The sequence below is a fragment of the Panthera uncia genome, assembly GCF_023721935.1.
Source record: "Panthera uncia isolate 11264 chromosome B3 unlocalized genomic scaffold, Puncia_PCG_1.0 HiC_scaffold_1, whole genome shotgun sequence".
NCBI lineage: Eukaryota > Metazoa > Chordata > Mammalia > Carnivora > Felidae > Panthera > Panthera uncia.
The window spans coordinates 62,488,099-62,511,700 of record NW_026057582.1 but is presented as its reverse complement, the minus strand read 5'-3'; positions in this window follow the sequence as shown (position 1 = coordinate 62,511,700).

The window sequence follows — 23,602 nt, the reverse complement described above, 5'->3', positions numbered from 1 at the left end:
ACTACAGTAAATGTCACTCCCTAGTTTAAGTCTTCAGTGACATTTGCCAATTTGAGGATCCTTTTTATTAATGGAGGCTTGCTTCAGACTGGCAGATGTGGGAATGTGGTTATGGTGGTGGGGCCCTAGATTTCTCTACTAGGCCTTTTATAGGTCCTTGAAATATGTAACACCTGGAAATAGGGAGAGGGTAATTGAGAACACTGAATTGGGTTCTCCCAACACTTTTCCAAAGTTTATCTTTCACTTTTGCTCTGGAGAGTCAGCAAGACTGAGAAGTCAAAACACTGAGGAAGCTAGAAACTCAATCCTGAACAGAGCGCGAGCTGAAATCACCTTACTGGAGGTTTTTGGTCTGGTAGGTGCCGATGAGGCCGGCTCCTACGGGTGGCCTCCAGAACTTTGTATAGGGGAGGGTCTGCCGAGGCAGAGGGCAAATGGATGAGTGTGGTACTAGGGCTGACCCTCTGTCAGCTGATGGTCGTGTTGGTTGGCCCTAACTCTGTATTGCTGGACACTGCTTCAGCCCCGTGGTCTGCAGGTGGTGGCAAGGAGAGTTGAAAAGCAGCAGCCAGACAGGGACAGATGAAGTGAAATTCTCACTGCATCTCAAGCTTCTGCAGAAGTGGTAGAAGTCCAGAATTCTCCCCCAGGCTCAAGCCTCCCTTAGTACCAGCAAGTTCCCCGTCCTTTATTTGTACCCATCAATGCTAAATTATGTCACTAATGAAATAAAAAAACATCTCTTGGCCAAAAAGAGAACAAGCAAGCTCTGGACTCAGACCCACTGACAGCCAGGAGCCCCGCCATGTCCCCAGCACCAGGCCAGCAGCCAAGCCAGGGCCCCGAGCCCCAGAGGCACAGGACCTCTCCCCACCCAGGCTGGCAGCAAGTCAGTGTGTCAAGGCCGCAGGTTGCAGGTCATGGACAGAACAGGGATCTCTAGCCAGCCCTCCGGACCTTTCCTCTTCTCCTTCCCAGCCAATACTGATATTGTTTATTTTGCAATAAGGAACAAGAAAAAGAAAAAGAACTTCAAATAAAGGCAGCAGGTGGGACAAGAGGGAAGATTTGCATCAGTTGAGCATAAAGAAATGGATTTTAGCCCTTGTGGACTGTAATTCTTCCCCATCTTTGCCTATTCCTAGACAAAGCCTGTTTACATTGAACATGCTTCCAACAATTTGAAGTCAACCTGGCCTCAGCATTGCATTGAAGGTAAGAGATAATGTATATTGTCAAGCCCAGAAGATAGTCTGTTCAGGCTAAAAGACTTATTATCCAGGTTCAAAAAGTAGGAAGACTAGAGGACTTAGGAGAGCAAGAAAAATACCTTTGCCAATAGTTCATATCATATAGCAACACAACACTAGCCTCCTTCTTGGGCTTAATTCCCAAAGAATGACAACAACTAGTAGGCTTAAGAAACAACTCTGGTATGCTAAGGTAAGTGATCACCCTTAGATGCTCCTGCTTTCATATATCTCCTAGTAAATCATTATGAAGAAGAGGGGCTAACCTGGTAAACCACCCCCACCTCCCGGGAAGCACAAACCATGCCTTGTTCATCTTCATGTCCCCCCTTAGTGCCTAGCTCAGTGATTCACAGACAGCCTTTGTTCAGTAAAGGTCTTCAGAATACCGATGGCTAGGAAGGAAGGAAGGAAGGAAGGAAGGAAAGAAAGAAGGGAGGAAGGAAAGAAGGGAGGAAGGAAAGAAGGGAGGAAGGAAAGAAGGGAGGGAGGGAGGGAGAGAGGGAGGGAGGAAATGAAACATAACTTGTCAAGAGGCAGATTCCACTAGAAATGTGGTATGGCAGGATAGCTTGAGTTTCTATGCATTTCCTAAAAAGGAATGGCAAAATGGATAAAGCAGCAAGTTCATTTATTCCTGCCTTCCTGGATAGTCCATACAGCTGGCACAGAGTCGGCCATTGATAAATGTTGGCTGGAGGATGGGTGTGTGTGTGTGTGTGTGTGTGTGTGTGTGTGTAACACAATGTACTCTATATACAGCAATAAATTAGGTAAAACAAATAAAGGAAGAAGAAGAAAGAGCCCAATCAGTCGGTAACTTAGTAAACTTTGACATCATCTACCATAAACAGCTAAGTAAATGGATCTAAGTTCCTCGAGAAGGTACCATTTAATAACATATCCACACTGATGAACATTGAGCTGTAAGCTCAGGAATCATCCAGAGGATCTCAGCAACTCTAGTGTAGAAATCACATCTCTTTAATTCTAGTGGTGAAGGTCTTTCTAGCCCACTATTGGATAGTTGTAACTTTTAGAGGATGTTGAGCTGAAATCTTACCTCTGGAGTTAGATGGAGTCTTTTTCTGAGTGACCTTCAAAGAGGTGAATATGGCTGTCAGGGTCTGATAACTCTCCAGGCTGTCACCTGTTCTTCCAGTTTTTCCTCCAGTGCCACTGTGGCAGATGCGTTCACTAGCCTGGTCACTCTCATCTGGGTGTACCAGAATTTGTCAAGGCCCTGGCATTGCTTTCCTATCGCTTTCCTGGGTTGTTGTTTTTTTACCACAAATTGTGGCTTGAAACAGAAATTTGTTCTCTCACAGCTCTGCAGGATATAAGCCTGAATTCAGGGTGCCAGGATGGTCGGTTCTTTTTGGAATCCTCTGAGGCATAGTCTATTCCATGCTTTTCTCCTAGCTTCTCATGGTTACCAGCAATCCTTGGCACTCTTTGACTTATAGTTACATCATTCCAATTTCTGCCTCCATCATCATATGGCTGTCTGCCCCCTGTGTCTCTCTGTCTTCAAATGGCATTCTCCCCACTGTCCTCTTCCACGCTCTCCTCTTCCAGTCATACTGGATTAAGGGCCCACCCGTCTCCAGTATGACTGTATCTTAAGTAATTACATTTACAGCACTGTATTATGAGAAGAAAATGAATTTACTATCACATGGTGAGGTACCGAGGGCTACAACTTTAACTTTTTGGAGGACATAATTCAACCTATAATGGGTCCTTTTAAAAATATGGCACCTTGGACCAATCACAGAGCTCCAGATGTGATTTGGTTCCAACATGGAATAAAAGTCCCATTACATCTCTTGCTCAGGACTCTGGGCTCTTTTTTTTTATTTTGAATTTTAGGGTATGTATTTTTTTTATCTTCTTATTTTTTTAAGTAGCCTCTACTCCCAACGTGGGTCTTGAACCCACAACCTGAGATCAAGAATCGCATGCTTTACCGACTGAGCCAACCAGGTATCCCCGGACTCTAAGCTCTTAATTAAAACAGCCTGAGAGTACAGTCCCTAATTAGCAGCCAGATCAAATTGTTTTCTCGTCTTGAACCTCTAGTCCACAAGAACACCTTGGTCTTTTCACAAGTTTTCGTTAAGGTAGGTCTCCCACCTCCCTTATGTGTATAACCGTATAATGCTGCCATGTGCTTAGGTGAAAAGCAATTGAAGGAAAGAAGTTCACTAATTCATTAGGCATGGAAAGGGAGCAAAAGCCTGTCGCTGTGAAAACACTTCTCATTCTCATTGTACTTTACATGCCCTCTGAGACGGCTTCACCCAGCCCTGCTGGAGAGGTGAGTCCTGGCCCCAGTATCTAGGAAATCTTTATGGCACATAATACATCCATGACAAAGGTTCCCAGCGGGCTGAGGAAGGAAAAAAAACCACCATGAGAAGGAAATGGAAAAAATTGGAACAAGTACCACATCAGCCCTCTTATGGGGGCAGAATGGGGTTAGAGATGCTAAGACTTCTGATATGTATGAGTCAAATCACCCCTCAAAATTCAAGAAGGAATCATGAGGCGAAACTCATCAACTTTTTGAAAATGAATGGACCTCCTTTTGTCTCCTTTTGTCCCCTTTTATGGATCAAAATCAAAGGGATTAGTGTAAGATCGTCCTGTACTGTTCTGGGGACAAAACACAGTTGTTTTCATTCTTGTGTTCAACTCTCCCTTTTTGGCAGTCATGGAATACACCAAGAAAAATGACTCAGATAACGTTCCTATGCTGAAAGAATTTTTCTAGAAGAGTAAAATTAGTTTCAGTTTTTAAAATATATCCAAACTATTAAAGCTACTTAAAAAAAAATAGCAGAGGGTAAGGACGTGGCTCTTCCTCATACTAAAGGAGTTCTCAGATTTATAGCAGAAGTGTCAGAAACAGGATGTAATATCCATGTGACCCCCCCACACCTCCCCCAAACAAAACCATTATACCCTTGATGAATTATTGACTTTAGAGTTTTATCTGTGCCATGAATAATCACAAACTTGGGAGTCTCAGGGCACAGTTCATAAACAAATAATTATATCACAATGATAATTTTTCAGGAATTACAACATCAATCATGGCCATGTTATTATCAAGTACATTTTCTGGGTGCCTCTATTCATCAAACCCTCCTCCCTCTCCACCCGTCCACACCACACAAGCAAAACTCATCACCAGATTGCCTCTTATTTACACATCACTCAAAGCAGGACAGAGCAGGCACACACAAAATGGGCCAACCCGGCGTTTATGAGAGATGAGTTTTCATTAAGAAAGTTTAAATTAAATGCATTGAGAAAGATGGAGACGGGGAGAGAGAATTAATTATTCCAGACTCCCCCAAAGAAGTGTCTCTGAAGAGTTCCTATTCAGGAGATAAAAACAGACAGAAGGGTTATTCTATTATTCCATTTCAGGCAATACTCATCAAGAAAAAGTAGCTCATCTCTGAAAGGCAAGCCAACAGCAGCAAAACAGTAACATGCCTCTCTCTTTTAAATAATGCTCACACAGGTACAGACAGGTTGGGCCTGTTGTACAGCTTCCTTCTTCAGGTGGAAGAGGCAAGTGAGGTGGGCACAGAACTTGGAAAGGGCGGCCATGCCTTATCCAAGTCTGTATACAAATCAGGGATACAGCTGCCCAGGATGTTTAGGTCTGATATAAACCACTTAGCTGTGACCGTAACACAAGGTTAACATTTCCAAACACAACAACAGTACAAAAAGCACTTCCAACTACTTTGCTTTGTTGTTAACATCACTTAAGGTCAGAGTGACTCAAAAGAAAAATAAATTCTTCTCACAATTCAAAAGAAAAATAAATGATTAGCAAAGCAGCAGAGAAAGTGCCCCCTTAAGATAAAAGGTCGTACATAATAGAGGGTCGTGTGTGAGTCCGTAATACAGTGGTGCTTGCCCTTAACTCCTTGTGCAAGAGAACTTTCTCATTGGTCTCTGTTTCCACCTGGCAAGCTATGCAGACAAAGCAATGTAATTTAAAATGACCAATAGGCAGATACCAGTCCAAGCATCTGAGACTTTCCAGTCCCCCAGGAACCGCTCACTCTTGAGAACAATCCTTGAGTATATATGGCTTGACCTGAGATCAGATTCTCCTGTCCTTGGCATCTAAATGTGTCTAAGGAAAGGTAGAGCTAGTGCCCAGCAGTGAGCATCAGGAACAGGGATAGGCAACACTGTTGGTATAGATGAACTGGACCCAGTCTGATCTGCCCCAAACCCCACCACCCAAGGCAACCAGCAAAGCAGCTCAACACTTCAAGGACCCTATGCCATTTCATCTACAACATCAGCTGCCCTTTCTACTGCTCTCATTTTAAAATATTCCAGTTTCTTGGGGCGCCTGGGTGCCTCAGTCAGTGAAGCATCTGACTTCGGCTCGGGTCATGACTTCACAGGTTAGTGGGTTCGAGCCCTGCGATGGGCTCTGTGCAAACATCTCAGAGCCTGGAGCCTCCTTACAATTCTGTGTCTCCCTCTCTCTCTGCCCCTCCTCCGCTCATGCTCTGTCTCTCTCAAAAATAAATAAAAACATTAAAAAAAAATCTTCCCGTTTCTTGAACATACCTGGACTATTGTTAAGTCACTCTGCCTCAAGACCAATCTTTTTTTTTTTTTTTTAATTTTTTTTTTTCAACATTTTTTATTTATTTTTGGGACAGAGAGAGACAGAGCATGAACGGGGGAGGGGCAGAGAGAGAGGGAGACACAGAATCGGAAACAGGCTCCAGGCTCCGAGCCATCAGCCCAGAGCCTGACGCGGGGCTCGAACTCACGGACCGCGAGATCGTGACCTGGCTGAAGTCGGACGCTCAACCGACTGCGCCACCCAGGCGCCCCAAGACCAATCTTAATACATTAACTCATTAAAAGGAGAGGAAGTAGAATGGAAAAGAGATCCAACTCCTAGTCCATGGCCCTGTTCTAAACATCCCCTTCAAAACCTTTCTCCCATAGTAGGAAAAAGCAGGCCAAACCTCTCTCCCTTCCTCCCGCACATGAAGGCCCCAACTCTGGCGCTTGGTGCTCCCCTTTGCCAGCCCAGCCCCCTCCTTGCTCTGGGCCCTGTGCCTGCCTCTCACCCTCCTGCACCATAAGAACACCTTGGTGTTGGATCCATTTTTTTCCTGTGGGGCAATTTGACCTCTCTTGGCTATCTACCACCTCCTTTCCACCCATCACCCCACTCAGCCTGCTGAGGCCCTCAAGCCAACCAATAAGCCTAAGGCTCTTTTGGGAAGTCTACCCTTTTTAGAAGGCTGGGGAGGGGCCGACTGTAGATTCTTGACATTTTAATTTTCAGATCACATGGAGGGCCACCCCTCTGGTAGAGGGAAGCTGGGCAATGGGGAGAGAAGAGGAAGCAATAGGAAGCTCACATAGGCTCTAAGGTCATCACCCACTCCCGGGCAAGCAATAACCATATTTGCTGGCCAAGCGTTCCCAGCATAAGCACGTTTTTTGGTTCATAATGATTCACCCAGGAGGTCTCAGTCCCAGGCACCTAGAAGTCACAAACCTCAGCAGACACCTCTATTCTGAAATCACATGGAAGAATATAAGACGTAGCCATCCAAAGGACTTTTTTCCCAAAATACCAATCTAACTGCTCTTTCCTCAATAGCATTTTCCAGGATGAGGACATTAGCAATCATTTTTCATTTTTTAACATTTGGAACAAATGAGAAGGAAGCTCAGATTTATTTCTTTAGTATTTACACCTTCCTTCCCTACATGCTACTCTGGATATTTACATAGAGTGCCCAAGTTAGAGACATTTTCCCGACATTGATTAATCTATAATTCTTTGAAGTAAGGAAGCATTATTATCTCCACTTTACAGATGTGGAAACTAAGACACAGAGGTTAATGATGCCCAGAGGTCAAACATGCAGTCAATTGCGAAAGTGGGTTTTAAACAGAAGCTCCCGTTTCTGCTCCTTAGGCTTAATTCGAGTTTGTTCTTAGCTCATCTGCCCTATTCACATCATAGCTGTCTCCTATGTCTGGCCAGCTCTAATTTTGCCTTAGAGCCCTTAAAATGCCTCTCAAAAGACCAAGGCTTTCCTTGCTTCTGTCAGCATTTAGCCTCTTCGAATGTATGCCTTTGCTCATAAATAAATGACAATTCCTTTCTGGAGTGTTCTGCAATGGTTTTGCATTGCTAAATAGTACTATTATTTTCTTAATTGTTTACAATAAATATAAGCCCTGTAGTTCTGTCTAAACCTAGAAGCTCACATTCTGCATCATTTTTGGGAGTTGCCCTACCATTAATTTAGTGAGAATCTATCCAAACCAAGCCAGGAATATAAAAATGCATAAAAGATTACCCTCTGCCCTTAAGTTGTTCACCAAGTACAGAGGGAGACAAATGTAAAAGTTAATCATTACAACATTATGACAAAGTCATGTGGCAGACACAGAGACAGGTGTTAGGGGTACACTGAGTCATGGCAAGGAATTCAGGCTATGAGGGTGGAGAAGCCTCCCAGAAGGAGATGATGCTTATGGCAAGTCTTGAAAGACAAGTTGGAGTTAATCATGGGTGCTAGAGGAAGAGGGGGAGGTTCCTGGAAAGCATCATCACTATCATGGCGTCAAGATAAAGCTTGCAAATAATTCAACATACTGGAGTATGGCCACATCTAGGAATGTGTGTAGATATGGAAATAGGTCAGCTGACGATTTCATGAGATGGATTTAGCCCCAGTTTTGCTAAGCTATCCCCATCCCCTTATGCAGGGCTGTATCCTCCCAATGGAAGGATACCTTGTTTTCATATAAAGACATGTTCCACTCTCTAAGCCCTCCTGCATCTGCTAGGCTGCACATGCCTGGGGAAATGGGGGAGGGGAAACTATTTTTTTGGGGGGGGTCCTACAAAAAAGCCATGTAGACAAGCAGCAGCCCAACTAGGGAGCTACCCTGAATGTTACGGTGAGGAGTTTGAATGGCATCCTATAGGCAACAGGAAGTTTAAAGGGTTTTATTCAGAGAAGTAACATAATAGAGTTTTTGTACTGGAAAGGTCACTCTGATGGCAGCTTCAAGGACAGCCAGGATTAAATAGAAGCAGTTAGGAAGTGGTTGTAGCAATATCCCATGTGATAAAGGATGAGGGCCTAGGTGAGGGCAGGGGTGAGGGTAGAGGCAAGGGGGTGGATCTGAGAGCCTGAAAGAAGAGGTTTGGGTGATTGGTTAGATATGGAGAGAAATGATGGAAAGAAAGGAGTGAGACATGACTCCCAGATTTCTGGCTTGGGGATATGGCTGCTATTTACCAAGACGGAGAATATGGGAGAAAGGAAAGGCTTCAGAGAAAAACAAACAAGTAAGGGGAGTTGAAGAACTCCATTTTAGATGTGGTAAGTTTTCAGTGCTTACAGGGAATCCTGGCAGAAATGTTCAGTGAGCAACTGGAAAACAGTTCTAGATCTCTAGAGAGAAGTCTGGGGTTTTTTTGTTGTTTTTTAGTGTTTATTTTTTAGAGAGACTGAGATAGCTCAAGTAGGGGAAGGGCCGAGAGAGAGGGAGACAGAAGATCTGAAGCAGACTCTGTGCTGACAACAGAAAGCCTGATGCGGGGTTCGAACTCACAAACCATAAGATCATGATCTGAGCCCAAGTCAGATATTTAACTGACTGAGCCACCCAGGCGCTCTGAGAAATCTGTCCTAAAATACATCAGAGACATCAGCACTTAGACAGTAGGGGCAGCCATCGGTCCAGGGGCCACTGCATACGAAAACAGATAGAAGATGAACAAAGGGCCAAGAACGGAGTGCTGGGTGGTGTCAAAGGAATAGTGAGAGGATTATGAACTGTAGCAGGATTGTCGCACAGAGAGACGGGACACCAAGGCTCTTCTTTCCAGGAAGCAGCTTTTTTCATGCTGGCATGGGCTCTGGGCTAAGACCCCAAAAAGGCTGAGCCCCAAGCACAGCGGGATATAGCCTTTAATGCAAGTTCTACTTCTTTGTCTCCCATATATGGTGACATATAGTCTGATTGGATACAGTCCAAGTTACAGAGCTGTGTCAGAGTTATACATAGGTGTATGCTAGTTCATTGGGCCACGTCGCCTTCCTTTGTCCTGAGGAGGCCTCCACCACGTTCCTTAAGGAGGGGCTCTACCACAGAACCCCTGACAGAAACTGGAAAAGGAAGAGGCCAGAAGGGTCAAGGGACGCGTGTCACAGCAATCAGGGAAGAAAATGGTTTCAAGAAGGCCAGAAGAATCAACATTACCAAATGCTGCACAAAAGTTAGGTAAAGACTCAAGTGCCAAACCGTTCTGGCAAAAACAATGACAGCAAGTGATGGCTATCCTTTCCAGAAACTGACGTGAAGGAAATGACAAAAGAAAGGCTGCATTCCAGGGAACAGCCTTATATTGGACACTGATCGGTGTGGTCTTCCTTCAAAAACCTGTAATTCCTTCACCATTCCTATCAAATGGGTACTGAACAAGCGGACTTGAGGCAAAGTCTTACCCTTGTGGAATCTACCCTGTCCCCTTCTTCCTGTGCGCGTCACATGGATTTACCCTACAGCCTGGGCTCTGGAACAAACACTGCAGTCATACAAGACATGGCGTGCACGAAGATCAGACAGACTGGATGCTGATCAAGGAAGTATCAAGGACTTCCTGCGCTCGTACTGCCATTTCTCCCCAGAGAGATCCGTTGACTTTGTTTGGCATGGCCCGACAATCCACAGTGGTTCTTGTGTGGTAGTCTTTACCTTTTTCCAAGAAAGAGAAAGTAATGGACAGACAATGGAGGCTTTATTCCATACAGAAAGAGTGAGTTTGTTCCCAAACTGCAGGAGTCTGGAGTTGAGTCAGATGGAATCATCATCCCTGGTTAACCACTATAGCTACATACCAATGTAACAAACACTGTCATTTAACCACTCAATATCCATTCTCCTTTTTCTCTTTGATCACAGAGCCCAAAACTTCAGCACAGTGCTGCCCAGAATACAATATTGTATTTCTCAACCTCCCTCGCAGCTAGATCCAGCAACATGACAAAACTCTGGCTGGTGAGATCCGAGCAAGGATGACAACTGCGAGGCAACCTTATATTCTACAACGGCATCTTTCTGTTTCAGTCTTTCCTCTTTATTCTAGACTGTAACTCAGCATAGTAACTGGAGGTCCAGCAGCTATACTGGATCATGAAATGACCTTAAAGAGGGAAGGCATGGACTAGGTTAAAGGAGAACTTAGTTCTTTGAGAACCATACCATGCCAGCCATGGACTATCTGAGCATCTTTTAGATGAAACTGAATCATCTATCTTGTTTAAACCATGTTATTGGGTAGGGAGAGCCTCTTGTGCTACTGAATTCAACTCCTAACTGATGAACTGGCTGGTCATCACTAAAGAAAGTTCCCTAGCTCTTTCCTAAAGACCCTCTCTTTGGACCTGCACTGCTCCTTGCACATTCCGGCACAAGGATGGGAAAGCACAAGAAATAATATGTAAGAAAAGCTAGAAGTTTTAATATTGTAGGGGGATGGAATAAGGTCCTTTAAACCTTTAGCCAACAGTTGACAAGTGAGGATTCCAGGTAACTCCGTGTATCCAGACACAGAAAGAATCCCACTGGTAAGGCAGAGTACTTCACAGTCAAAAAGAAAACCAATCCTGGCTGCACAGATAATACATGGAAATTCTATACACCATTTGTTGCAAGGTGGTGTCTTCTGTGAAACCACTTACCTCAGAAGCATCGTCTGAATTGTTCTTCAATACCAAACATGGTCACAGCTCAGAGAAAAAGTCAAAAGGCCTCAATAGTCAACAACTCAGAGAACAAATCAAGAGCTTCCCCAAATGAACTTTCACTATCAGATTTATGTGTGAAGGTTAATGGCAACACCGTTGCCGGGCATAGATGGAATTCGGGAAACTTCTTCGGAAGCTGGACTAGTAACGAGAACCCAAAGTGACATTACTAAGCAGTCACCAGTTATCTGGAGACATGGCACACCCCCCAGCTGGGTGCTTTGAACACTCACATTAGTGAGCAACTGGAAACCTGAGAACAACTGCAAAGAAAACATCAACTCATCACAAGAAGAGAATCACAGTTACCATCTGCATATGCCAGGCACGATGGTCAATTCTTGACTGCCATTCTCTGTTGCAACCTCATGACCCAATAACGGTAGGTGCTATTGTTATCTCTGTCTTACAGTTTAAGAAGCTGAGATTTAGAGAAGTTAGGGGACTCATTCAGAGTCTCGTAACTATTAAGTGGTGGAACCAGGATAATAACCCAGGTCTCCCAAAGCTTGATTTTTGTTTAACCGTTTTGTTACGGGCTGTTTTCTCCCCCTTGGTGTGGAAGAGGCTTCGGAGGAGGAAATTGTTCCTGAAGGCCATAGCACCTATTTTTTTTTTCTTTTAAATACATTGTGAAACAGAGATTTTAAGACCAAACTTAAAAAGTTACTGGAAAACAAACAAGTTTTTTGAGATGCCTGGGTGGCTCAGGCAGTTAAGCATCTGACTTCAGCTCAGGTCATGATCTCGCTGTCCGTGAGTTCTAGGCCCGCATTGGGCTCTGTGCCGACAGCTCAGAGCCTGGAGCCTGCTTCAGATTCTGTGTCTCCCTCTCTCTCTGCCCCTCCCCTGCTCACACTCTCTCTTTTTCTCTCTCACAAATAAATAAACACTAAGAAGTTTTTTTAGAAAACTTTCTTGGAGCGCCTGGGTGGCTCAGTTGGTTAAGCATCCAACTTTGGCCCAGGTCATAATCTCGTGGTTTGTGAGTTGGAGCCCCACGTCGGACTCTGTGCTGACAGCTCAGAGCCTGGAGCCTGCTTCGGATTCTGTGTCTCCCCTTCTCTCTGCCCCTCCCCTGCTCACGCTCTGTGTCTCTCTGTCTCTCAATAATAAATAAATAAATAAATAAATAAATAAATAAATAAATAAATAAAGTTTTTTTAAAAATTAAAAAAAAACTTTCTTGATAATGATGTTTGATTCACCAGAAATAAAAAAAAGAAGAAGTTGACATTTATTTTCCCCCATAACACAATCTAAACTTTTATAAAGCCAAAAATTTCAAAATTACAAACTCACATCTATAATTATGCTGGAAGATTTAAACATACCTCTCTCAGAAATTAGAACAAGGAGGAAGAAAAAAAAAATTTGAACATGATGTATAAATTTGACCTAATGTGCATATATAGAACAGAGCATTCAGTAATATTGAACCTTTCAAATTCACCATAGAATACTTATAAAGCTGACCAAATGCTGGATTTTAGCAAGCCTCAACAATGTCTAAGGATTAAAATGTTCAGTATGTTGTCTTGACCCGGTTGCCTAATGGATAAGGCATTGGCCTCCTAAAATGTTCAGTATGTTGTCTTATCATAATGAAATGAGGCAAGAAATAAGTAACAAAAAATAACTAGAAAACGACCATATGTTTAGAAATTACGAAAAACTCATGAAGAAGGCATCATAATGGAAACAAAACTGATCAATAATGAAAATACTATATATCAAAACCCATAGGATTCAGCTAACCATTACTTACAGGGAAATATATAACCCTATAAACGTGTATTCGAAAGGAAAAATAATTGAAAATGAATGTTAAGCATCCATATCAAGAAGCTAAGGAAACCATCAACAAAGTGAAAAGGCAACCTACTGAATGGGAGAAAATGCTTGCAACTCATATATCTGATAAGGGGTTAATGTCCAAAATATATAAAGAACTCATAGAACTCAGTACCAAAAATAATAATAATCCAATTTAAATGAGCAGAGGATTTGAATGGACATTTTCCCAATCTTCCCAAAGAAGACATACAGTTGGCCAACATATACATGAAAATGTGTTCAACATCACTAATTGACAGGGAAATACAAAATCAAATCACGATGAGACATCACCTCACACCCCTTAGAATGCCTATTATAAAAAAGACAAGAAATAGTAAGCCCTAGAAAGGATGAGAAAATAGAACACTTGTGCATGGTTGGTGGGAATGTAAATGGGTACAGCCACTATAGAAAACACTATGGTGGCTCCTCAAAAAATTAAAAATATGATCCAGCAATTCCACTTCTGAGAACTTATCCAAAGAAAACAAAAACATTAACTCGATAAGATATCTGCACCCCCGTGTTCATTGCAGCATTATTTACAATAGCCAAGATATGAAAACAACCCGTGTCCGTCAACAGATGAATAAAATATGGGTACACATACAGTGGAATATTATTCAGCCTTAAAAGAGAAGATCCTGCCATTTGCTACAACATGGATGAAATTTGAGGGCATTATGCCAAGTGAAATAAGTCAGAGAAAAACAAATACCGTATGATCTAACTTATAGGTGGAATCTTTAAAACACAGAGGTCATAGAAATACAGAACAGAGATTGGTGACTGCCAGAGACTGGGGCAGAAGTGGGGGCCTGGCGGGGGACAGCTGAATGTGATCAAAAGGCACAAACTTTCAGCTGTAAGATAAAGAAATTCTGAGGAGGTAAGGTACAGCACGGCGACCATAGTGAACAAATACTACATTGTATATTTGAAAGTTGTTAAGTGAATAGATCTTAAAAGAGAGAAAAAAATTTCAAATATGTGAAGTGATGAATGTTAACTAAGTTTATTGCGGTTATCATTTCAGTATACACACACACACACACACATCAAATAATTAGGTTGTATACCTCAACCTAATACAATGTTACATGTCAATTCTGTCTCCATTAAATGGGATGCAGGTGTGGGGGGGGGGGCGGATATTCTAAATAAATCACCACAGAACAATACCCAGTATTGAGCTAAGACTCAGGAAACAGACTTCTGTAATAGTTCTCCTGTTCTGTGATCAGCTATAGGTCACTTCACCTCACTGGAATACAATGGTCTTAACTCCAAAGCGAGATGAATGTGGACAAGACAACTCCTAAAGCCCACAGAGGAAAAGTTCTCTTATCTCACCTCCACCTAGCAGACCACCTGGAATGCTGATATCTCACATTCCCGATGGCTGATCCCCGGGGCATGCTGTTTCCTTACCAGGCTGGATGCTGTGAGGTGATGGATGACAACTTCCTTTCTGAGAGTCAGTAGAGTTTAATCAAGCTCATTGTGCTTATTACAGAAACAATGTATTTTATTTCATTTTATATAAATATTCAAAGAGGGTGATGAAAAGAAAGAAAATGGTTGTTTCTAGGAGAATGACCTATATAAAGGTGATTTCACAAAGGAGAGTCACTATAAATTTTGATGTTGAGGACTATAAAACATTAAGGCGAAAAAGTAAAATTCTAGATGGATTCTGCCCTCAAATTATATCAGAGACCTCTTGAAATATGTACCTCTCTTGAAATAAACTAAAATTTGGACAATGATGATATGTTTTGGATGTCTTTTGGGTAAGAAAAATTATGCAGGACTATAATTGGTAGACTTGTACTAAATAAAAAAAAAATTGGGGTGCCTGAATGGCTCAGTAGGTTAAGCATCGGACTTCAGCTCAGGTCATGATTTCACAGTTTGTGAGTTCAAGCACTGCGTCGGGCTCTGTGCTGACAGGTCAGAGCCTGCAGCCTGCTTCGGATTCTGCCTCCCTCACTTTCTGCCTTTCTTTCGCTCACGCTCTGTTTCTCTCAGAAATAAAAATAAACATTAAAGAAAAAGAATTAAAGAAAAAATTTAAGCCTGGAATCTATATCAAAATGTAAAAACATCTAGATTTCTACAAATTTAATACAAAACGTTATAGGTACACATGCATTGGGTTTTCTGGTTTTGTTATTGTTTTTTTGTTGTTTTTTGAAGTAAGTTCCATGCTTCCTCCAACTTTTTGACTCAACTATTGGTCTTGCCTTTTTATTAGATAACAAACCTTCCTCCATAGTTTGTAACTGAGACCCTCTTTATTCAAAATAAACACAGTCATTAAGTTGTTTTGGTTAAGGCCCCAGCGTCAATAAAGTCTCCCTCCCAGCCTTGTTAAATGGTCCAAATGTGATCTCTACCACCTTTGCTTCTGTGCTTTTTATCACATAATCTGGCTTTTCAAAAGAACTGGTCAATCTGAAATAAGCAAGGCCACAAGAACAGGTATTTGAAATGCCTGGGCAATCGACAGCTTCACCCTTGGGTCCTCTCAGAACATCCCTGCCCCCATACTATCTCCATTGTTTCACAAAATAACCTTTTGCTTCCACTAACAGGGCTCAGTACCATTAAGCTGGGCAGGAAATTAGTCGAAAGAGCATTATACTTCAAATGAGGAGACATAGGTCTACAACATTAAAATGACCTTTCTAAGCGACCTTTGCAAGATTATTTCAAGAAACTGTCCTGGTTTCCCCACGCTACTCTTCTTGTTTCAAAACAACTGAGTCAAGTCAAATGAGATCCAAAAATGGTTTTCCATAAATTTTCTTCAGCAGTATTTAAATTTTCCTTTGGTCTTAGCACATTTTAATACAGATGAATCAACCAAATAGGTAACTGTGTTCAATGTAGAAATAGACAGGGGTAGAAGATGGAAACAGAGTCAGTCATCCAAGAGAAGGCTGACTCACTCTTGTCAATGTCAAGGAGAGCCCAGACCCCAAAACACTGACTGATAGTAACTAAAATGCACAGAAGACCTGAGGAAGGCAGCAAGCTGGCAATATATTAATTTAAAGTGAGAAATAGAATTGTCACCCAGATTGCAATTATTCAGGTTGGCATAACAATCTCCTTTTCTCCCTATAGTCAGGCAAAACCAAATGGTAATCAGAAGCCACTCATTACCATGAGAAATCACTGTGAAAGACTCAGAAATATTTAAAATTTGTGTATTTTCTTCATTCCCTCTTTCTACATGAGCAGACCTTCTCTAGAACCAGAAAACTGCCTGAGGACATGCAGTCTGGAATGGGGGAGTCAGAGGAAGCTCATGTTTTAACATCAGGCTCACCATAGGGACATTCTTGTCTTTGGGACTGGAATTTCTGGAAGTCTGATTACTTGTAAATTCTCCCGTACCCAGGGACAGAGCTGGCATGGGATAAAAGAAAAGGAATCCTCGATGATTCTTTCTTCTGTGCTTCCCACAGCTGACCAAGCCCTCTGCTTTCGACACCCTGCTTCTGTAAATCTGTTAGTGCATTTATATGTGCACGTATTACCATCTTGCAAGCCTGGACACCAATCTACCTCCTGTAGGTGACTCTACACCTCTCTCCTCAACCCCATCTGCACGGCCCTTGCAAGTGTAACTCTACTGCCCTCACTTCTTAGTTCTAGGAGACGTTCTATGGCCAGGACGCCTGGGTGGCTCAGTCAGTTAAGCATCCAACTTCAGCTCAGATCATGATCTTGCCGTTCCTAAGTTGAAGCCCTGCATCAGGCTCTGTGTTGAGAGTTCAGAGCCTGGAACCTGCTTCTGATTCTGTCTCCCTCTCTCTCTGCCCCTCACCTGCTCACACTCTGTCTCTCTCTCAAGAATAAACATTAAAAGAAAAAAAATTAGGAGAGGTACCATAGCCTCTGAGAACCAGCCACCTTGACAAAGGACACAAATCTTACAAAGGACACAAATCTGTCTGAAATAAAGGCTCAAGAATGATTTCTGGTTTGATTGTGATGTTCCTCAATCTTTACTAATTGTGTCAGTTCTTCCAGATAAACAAATCTGGATGTTTTGAAATAAAATTCCTTAATTTATCAAACAAAAAGAGGGCTTTCCCATTCATCAGAAATTGCTGTTTTTGTCAACACATTTTATTCCCACCTTCAAATGAACAATGTTCAATATTCATGTGTTGAAATAATTTTAAATGACTTACATTTTTGGCCTATAGATTCATATACCACCTCACTGTAACTCAGTTTGTCTTGTTAGCCCCTCCTCATCCTCAAGTTTCTTCAAATGAAACTCTATTTAAACCAAAGTAATAGTGAGCCATGTAAGATTACTGAAAAGTCACCTGGGGTCATGTTAAGATAGCAAATTAAGAGTCCTGATTTTTTTTTCCCCCTGATACTAACAGAATGAGAAAAAAGTACTAAAAAGCCAAAAAAATTTCATGACAGCAACCAAATTCAGAGGGTTATAATCTAACTTAATAAACTTCAACACAAGATACTTTGGAGCAAAGAAGAGACTCAACACAAATCCATTTCTGAACAATCCCTCATCCTCTCCCCTAAGAATTTAAACACTGATTTTAACTAAGTATTAAGAATTCTCACTAATACCTACAGATCTGGAGAAAGGTAAACGAAATAGTTATTATTATCTTTTTCCTCTCCTGACAGGAAATACTTCTAGGCAAAATGTACAAAATGGAGAAAATAACAGACAGAAAAGACCTGAGCGAAAGTGAGTGCTCCTGGCAACATACACTGTTGAAAAAATGTTAAACGCACCTCCAATGATGACTGGTGAACCCGGTAAAGAACACGTAACAGAATCTCAGAAGAGGGCCCAGATAATCTAACAAAGACAGCATTACCCTGAGATGAGCCTTGTCCCTTCACCCACCTCCCAATCTAAGGCAAAATAGTGCAATTTTCTATTACTAGAGAAAAGTCAAAACTCATCCTGTGGCTTAAAGGAAAACCAAACTAAATTGAGATATTGTGGGAAAAGAGTTAAAAAAATCATCCAAACTGTATCAGGACAAACAGAAAATCTAGACAAAGCTCCCAAACATGAGCAAGATGTGAAACAACAAAAATAAGTCAAAAGAAGCTAGTATGTAAACTATGCACATAAATACAGCAAAACCAACCCCCCAAAAAGTGCATTGTACCATAGAACAACTAAGTAAGGGGCTGCTGGGCTGGCCCAGTTGATAGAACACGCAACTCTTTTTTTTTTGTTTGTTTACTTTTGAGAGAGAGACAGAGTGCAGGCAGGGAAGTGGCAGACAGAGAAGGAGACACAGAATCCTAAGCAGGCTCCAGGCTCTGAGCTGTCAGCACAGAGCCTGACATGGGCCTCGAACCCACGAACTGCGAGATCATGACCTGAGCTAAAGTTGGACGCTTAACCGACTGAGCCACCCAGGCACCCTGAACAGGTAACTCTTGATCTTGGGGTTGTGAGCTCAAGTTCTACATGGATCTGAAGCTTAAAAAAATAAAATAAATAAAAGCACTGTTTTTGAGGTGCCGGGCTGGCTCAGTTGGAAGCTCATATGACTCTTGATCTTGGGGTCATGAGTTCAAGCCCCTACTTGGGTATAGAGATTACTAAAAATAATAAACCTAAAAAAAAAAAAAGAATAACTAATAATTTTTAAAACCAAGAGTTCAAAGACAATATCATAACATATTAGGGTGAAAATGCAGACTGTAGTTCAAAAAAAACGAATTCAGAGCTGAAACAGCATTACCATAAAATCAATACAAAAAAACTAGAAGAAGCAAGGAATAGATTAAGTACTTCAAAGAATTCATTACTAACATAGGAATGACTAGATAGATAGGAATGACTAGATAGAAGCACCAATATGAAGAAAAGACAAATATAAAGAAATTATTAAAAAGCTAAGAGATATGGAAGACATAAAAAGACAATTCAACATAAGGATAATCAGGATTCCTAAAGCATGTCACTTCTCCCCCCAGGGAAACAGCAGATGTATTCAAAGATATAATACAAGAGAATTCTCCCGCAGATCATGTTCTGGGAGTATGTGACACAGCAAGTTCAAAACTGAGACAAATCCTTGTTACATCACTTAACTTCAAGAATTAAAATTTTTTTTAAAAAGGAATTCTTCAGCATCCAGATAGCTAAATCAAAATTACCAAAAAAAGATAACTATCAGTTGGCTTCAAAGGTCAATGACAGAAACAATGGAGCAATGTCTACAGCATTCTGATGCCAAGAACCTTATTACTCAGAAATAATCAGCCAGGGGTGCCTGGGTGGTTCAGTCAGTTAAGCGTCTGACTCTTGATTTCAGCTCAGGTCATGATCCATGATCCCATGGTTTGTGACATTGACCCCCATGTCAGGCTTTGTGCTGACAGCATGGAGACTGCTTGGGATTCTCTGTCTCTCTCTCTGTCACTCTCTGTCTGTCTGTCTCTCTCTCTGCTCCTCCCATGCTCACGCTTTCTCTCAAAGTAAATAAATAAACTTTTAAAAAATAAAAAAATATAAATAGATAGATAGAAAGAGAGAAAGAGAGAGAGAGGGAAAGAAAGAAAGAAAGAAAGAAAGAGAAAGAAAGAAAGAAAGAACAAAAGAACGAACCAGCCAGCACTTCATTTGGATGCAATGGGAAGATATCCTGACACAGGAAAGAACTCAAAGAACACTCAAGCCACTTCTTGGGAAAATTTGATGATCATGAAAAGCAATCATTAAGAGATTCAGCAAAATAATTAATTCAAGAATAATAAAGAAGTCATTAAGAAGGTCAAATGGTAAACACTGAATCCATTTCAATATTGATTCAATACCACCACAGAAATCGTGGGTACCAAAGATGAGGTGAATGTTGTCAACCCGGGTCATAAAAAAGGTAACACATCCAAAAAAAGTGAAAGTTGTGCAAGAGATGAAGAAGATGAGCATGCTCACGTCTTCCACTTTCAAAGGTATATATTGTCTATAACGGAATCGTAATCAAAAAGCTGACTCCGTACAACTGAATGTTTGCCTTGATTATTTCAACATTAGAGGGACTTTTTAGAATATTTTATCTCTTACAGGAGAAGAAAACATTTATTCGAACTTCAGTGTTTCCTTTGTTTTAACTGGATATTTTTTTTCTATTAAACTCAGTAAACTTGTACACACACCGCACATGCACATATATATACACCCACACACACACACATTATATATACACACCTATATACACACACACATTATACATGTATACACACACACACATATACCTTTACATACAAACACACCCATTATACATGTACCTATATATACACACATACATTATAAATATATACCTATATTTATATATAAGGATTCCATTTTTTTAAGTTTTTTTAAAACATCTGGAAATTTTCAAGCAATCCCCAAAGTAAACTCCTATATACCCATCATCTAACATCACAGTTATTAACAATTTACCTGTTTTCTCTGAGAGAGACACACACGCCCCGGTTGTTTGCCTACTCTTAAAAATAGTAACACCTGTAGAATAGAATTGGAGGTAATTTAACTTTCATTTTTCTGTTTTCTGCTTTGTTGAATTCTTTGTAATAAACCTGTATTTTTTAAATAAAAATCATATCCTTTCTTTTTCCTAACTGCCTTTCTCCTACTTTCCAAAATAACTGGAAGCAAATAGGCCAAAAATTCACCAACAGCGAATGATTTTGAGTGGTGAAAATGAGAATAATTGTCCTCTCCTTTATTTTTTTATATTTCAAAAACAATAGTGAGATTATTTCGGAGACCAGTGAGAAGCTATACAACACACCCTAACTGATTTCCATAGACATTACCGTTCTCCTCAAAGGTCCTTTTCATTTTCAATACAAACCCTCAGGGTTCAAGTATCTTCCCTTGGTTTTAAACAGGGTGCATTTGTACTGCCTTATTTAAGCTTTAAAACAATGCTCAAAGGTCCATATTCTTGTTGTGCCAACTTCATAGATGAGGAAACTCAGTATAGAGAAATCAAGTACATTGTCCGAGGTCAATGCTTCAAACTCAGCTGGGAGAAAGGAACTCCAGAGATCCAGATTCACTCCTGCCCCCTTTCTCCTTGCCAGAGAAAAGGCCTAAGGCTTGCTTCCTCCTGAAATGGGCTTATCAGAACTCTTTTCCATAAGGCCAGGCCCCACAGAGGAGTTTTCTCACCAGACGCTAAAAAGTTATTTTCTCCCAAGATGACATTCCTCTTAGGGTAATCTCAGTGTCCATGGCAATCTCTGGTCACGTATTATGTTCTTTAATGACTAGAGATGTTGCTTATTGGACTGAAAAAAATTCAATAAGTTCAATGGACTCTTGGCCATGTATTATAGCTAAGAAAATACTAACTCTCCTTTATTATATTTTAGGCTCACAATCCAAGAGCAAAGCATTAAAACTCCTTTTCTAAAACCATCGCGTATCTCACAGGATGAAAGACTCCTGCCTTCTGACAAATGCGACACCATTGTCCCTATTTCATAAATGAAGTGTTAAGATACAAAGGTTAAGTAATTTGCCCAAGGCAGAGAAAGGCAGAAAAAGTGAGGAACAGACAGAAGAAGAGCGATAGTCTTGAGGTTTATTATCCAACAAAGAAAATCACTTTCATACTTTGGGAATAAAACTCTCCCCGGGACAAACTCCAAAATCTCCTAGTTTGTGTTCTGAGAGTTGCAGAGCAGAGACATTCTGAGCACATGCTTTGGAGTCTGACTTCAGTTTTAATCTCAGCTGTCTCACTTTTCTAGCTTAGTTACTTCTCAAAGCCTCAGTTTCCGCCTCTGTAAACTGGGGAAAGGAAAGGTATTAGCTCAGCAGGTTGTTGTGGGCACCAAGTGACATCAAACATGTAAAGCAGTTCACAAGTCCCTGGCACATAGTAAGTTCTCAATAAATGCTAATACAGTAGACGTCAAAGTAGTAGGATATTCAATACCTCCTTCAATCCTGATTTTCTGCTACAGTCATGACTTATTCATAGAACACTGATACATTTGACACATTAGGCTGCCTCTATATAAGCATCAGGCTACTTAGATGATGAGATCCACAAATTTAAATAGATAGAAGGGGTACTACCTTCACCTCGGTTTTGATCTGTTTTTTTTTTTAATTAATCTCTGTACCCAATGTGGGGCTCGAACTTCCAATTCCGAGACCCAGAGTAGCATGCTATACAAACTGAGCCAGCCAGGTGCCCCACCCCTGTTTTGATTTGGATTCAACCCAAGAGAGTACTTTCTCAAGGCCTACAGAACATACCTGCACATATTACATTAGCCTTCTGAAGTTTCTTCGGGCAGTAGAGGATGCCATTCAAAAACCTTTCTTCTGTATCAATTCATGGGACCCAAGAAAATCTCAGAACACAGGAGACTTGAGCTAGAAGCCTCCCCATTCGTCCCTTCTCACAGCACAGCTTCCCAGCCAGTGGACTGGGAATGCCTTATGTTCATCCTTGGGGCTGATGGCCACCAGCCCAGAATGTCAGTTCTCCCCAGGATACTTACTTTCAATGTTACCACTATCTACTAGTACTTAGATGTGTCAAGGGAGGAGAAGCAGGATAGATTTCAGTACTACCTGCCCAAGGTCTAAGAACTATCAAGCATGAATTACAATCCTACTTGCTAACCCTTCAGTTAAAGTTCCTGGCCTACCAGCTGCCCCAGTCATGGGGTGTGTGCCTCTCCAACTCAAGAATCTATCAAAACATATTTGCTACTGCTTTCATTAAGAAAAAAATTTTTCATGTTTATTTTTGGGAGATAGAGTGGGGGAGGGGCAGAGAACAAGGGGAACAGAAGATCCCAAGTGGGCTCTGTGCAGACAGCAGAGAGACGGATGTGGGGCTCAAACTCACCAACTGTGAGATCATGACCTGAGCCAAAGTCAGACACTTAGCTGACTGAGCCACCCAGGCGCCCCAATATTTGCTACCTTTCAAGATAGTGGTGGTAACCAGCGAATGGGGCTGTTAGTTAGACACACAGTATCCTTTGGCTTCTCCCTCTAAGCATTACTTCAGTATTTAACTGGGACTCCAGCTTATTTGCCGGCCCAAAGCTCTACTCAGATGAAATGCACGCCTGCAACACAACTGGCAGAGACAGCCAGAAGCCACAAACATTTCAAAAACACACCTTAACGAAACACTGCTTCTCCATCAGATCCGTCACATTTGAATGGAAAAACAAAATACTTTGTCGCTTCTAATAAGTACAGGGAGCCTGACAGGGTAATGGCTTTTTTCTCCCCCAGCACTAATCTCAAATATAGTAATGTCTAAATATGATTTTTTTTTTATCTTTAGACATTCTGTTCTTGAGTAAAACCTGAATTCTTGGACTTACACTTTTAGTTCCTTTCAGTCACTGACTCAGAAATAAAGATGAGTGGGATATGCTGAATGAGCCAGACTCCTGCATGAAATGGTTTATGACAGATGACGATATATGATGAGAATACAAAACCCTGATGATAATAGGTTTATTTATCGATTGCGAATAAAATTCATGAAGTGTGAAGCTGAAAAGTGCACTGGAGGGAATTGGGCAGGGAGGCCATCAGGAAAAGTATGCACAACACGGGAACAGAGCTAAGAGCTGCCTGATGGAGGCCAGGGC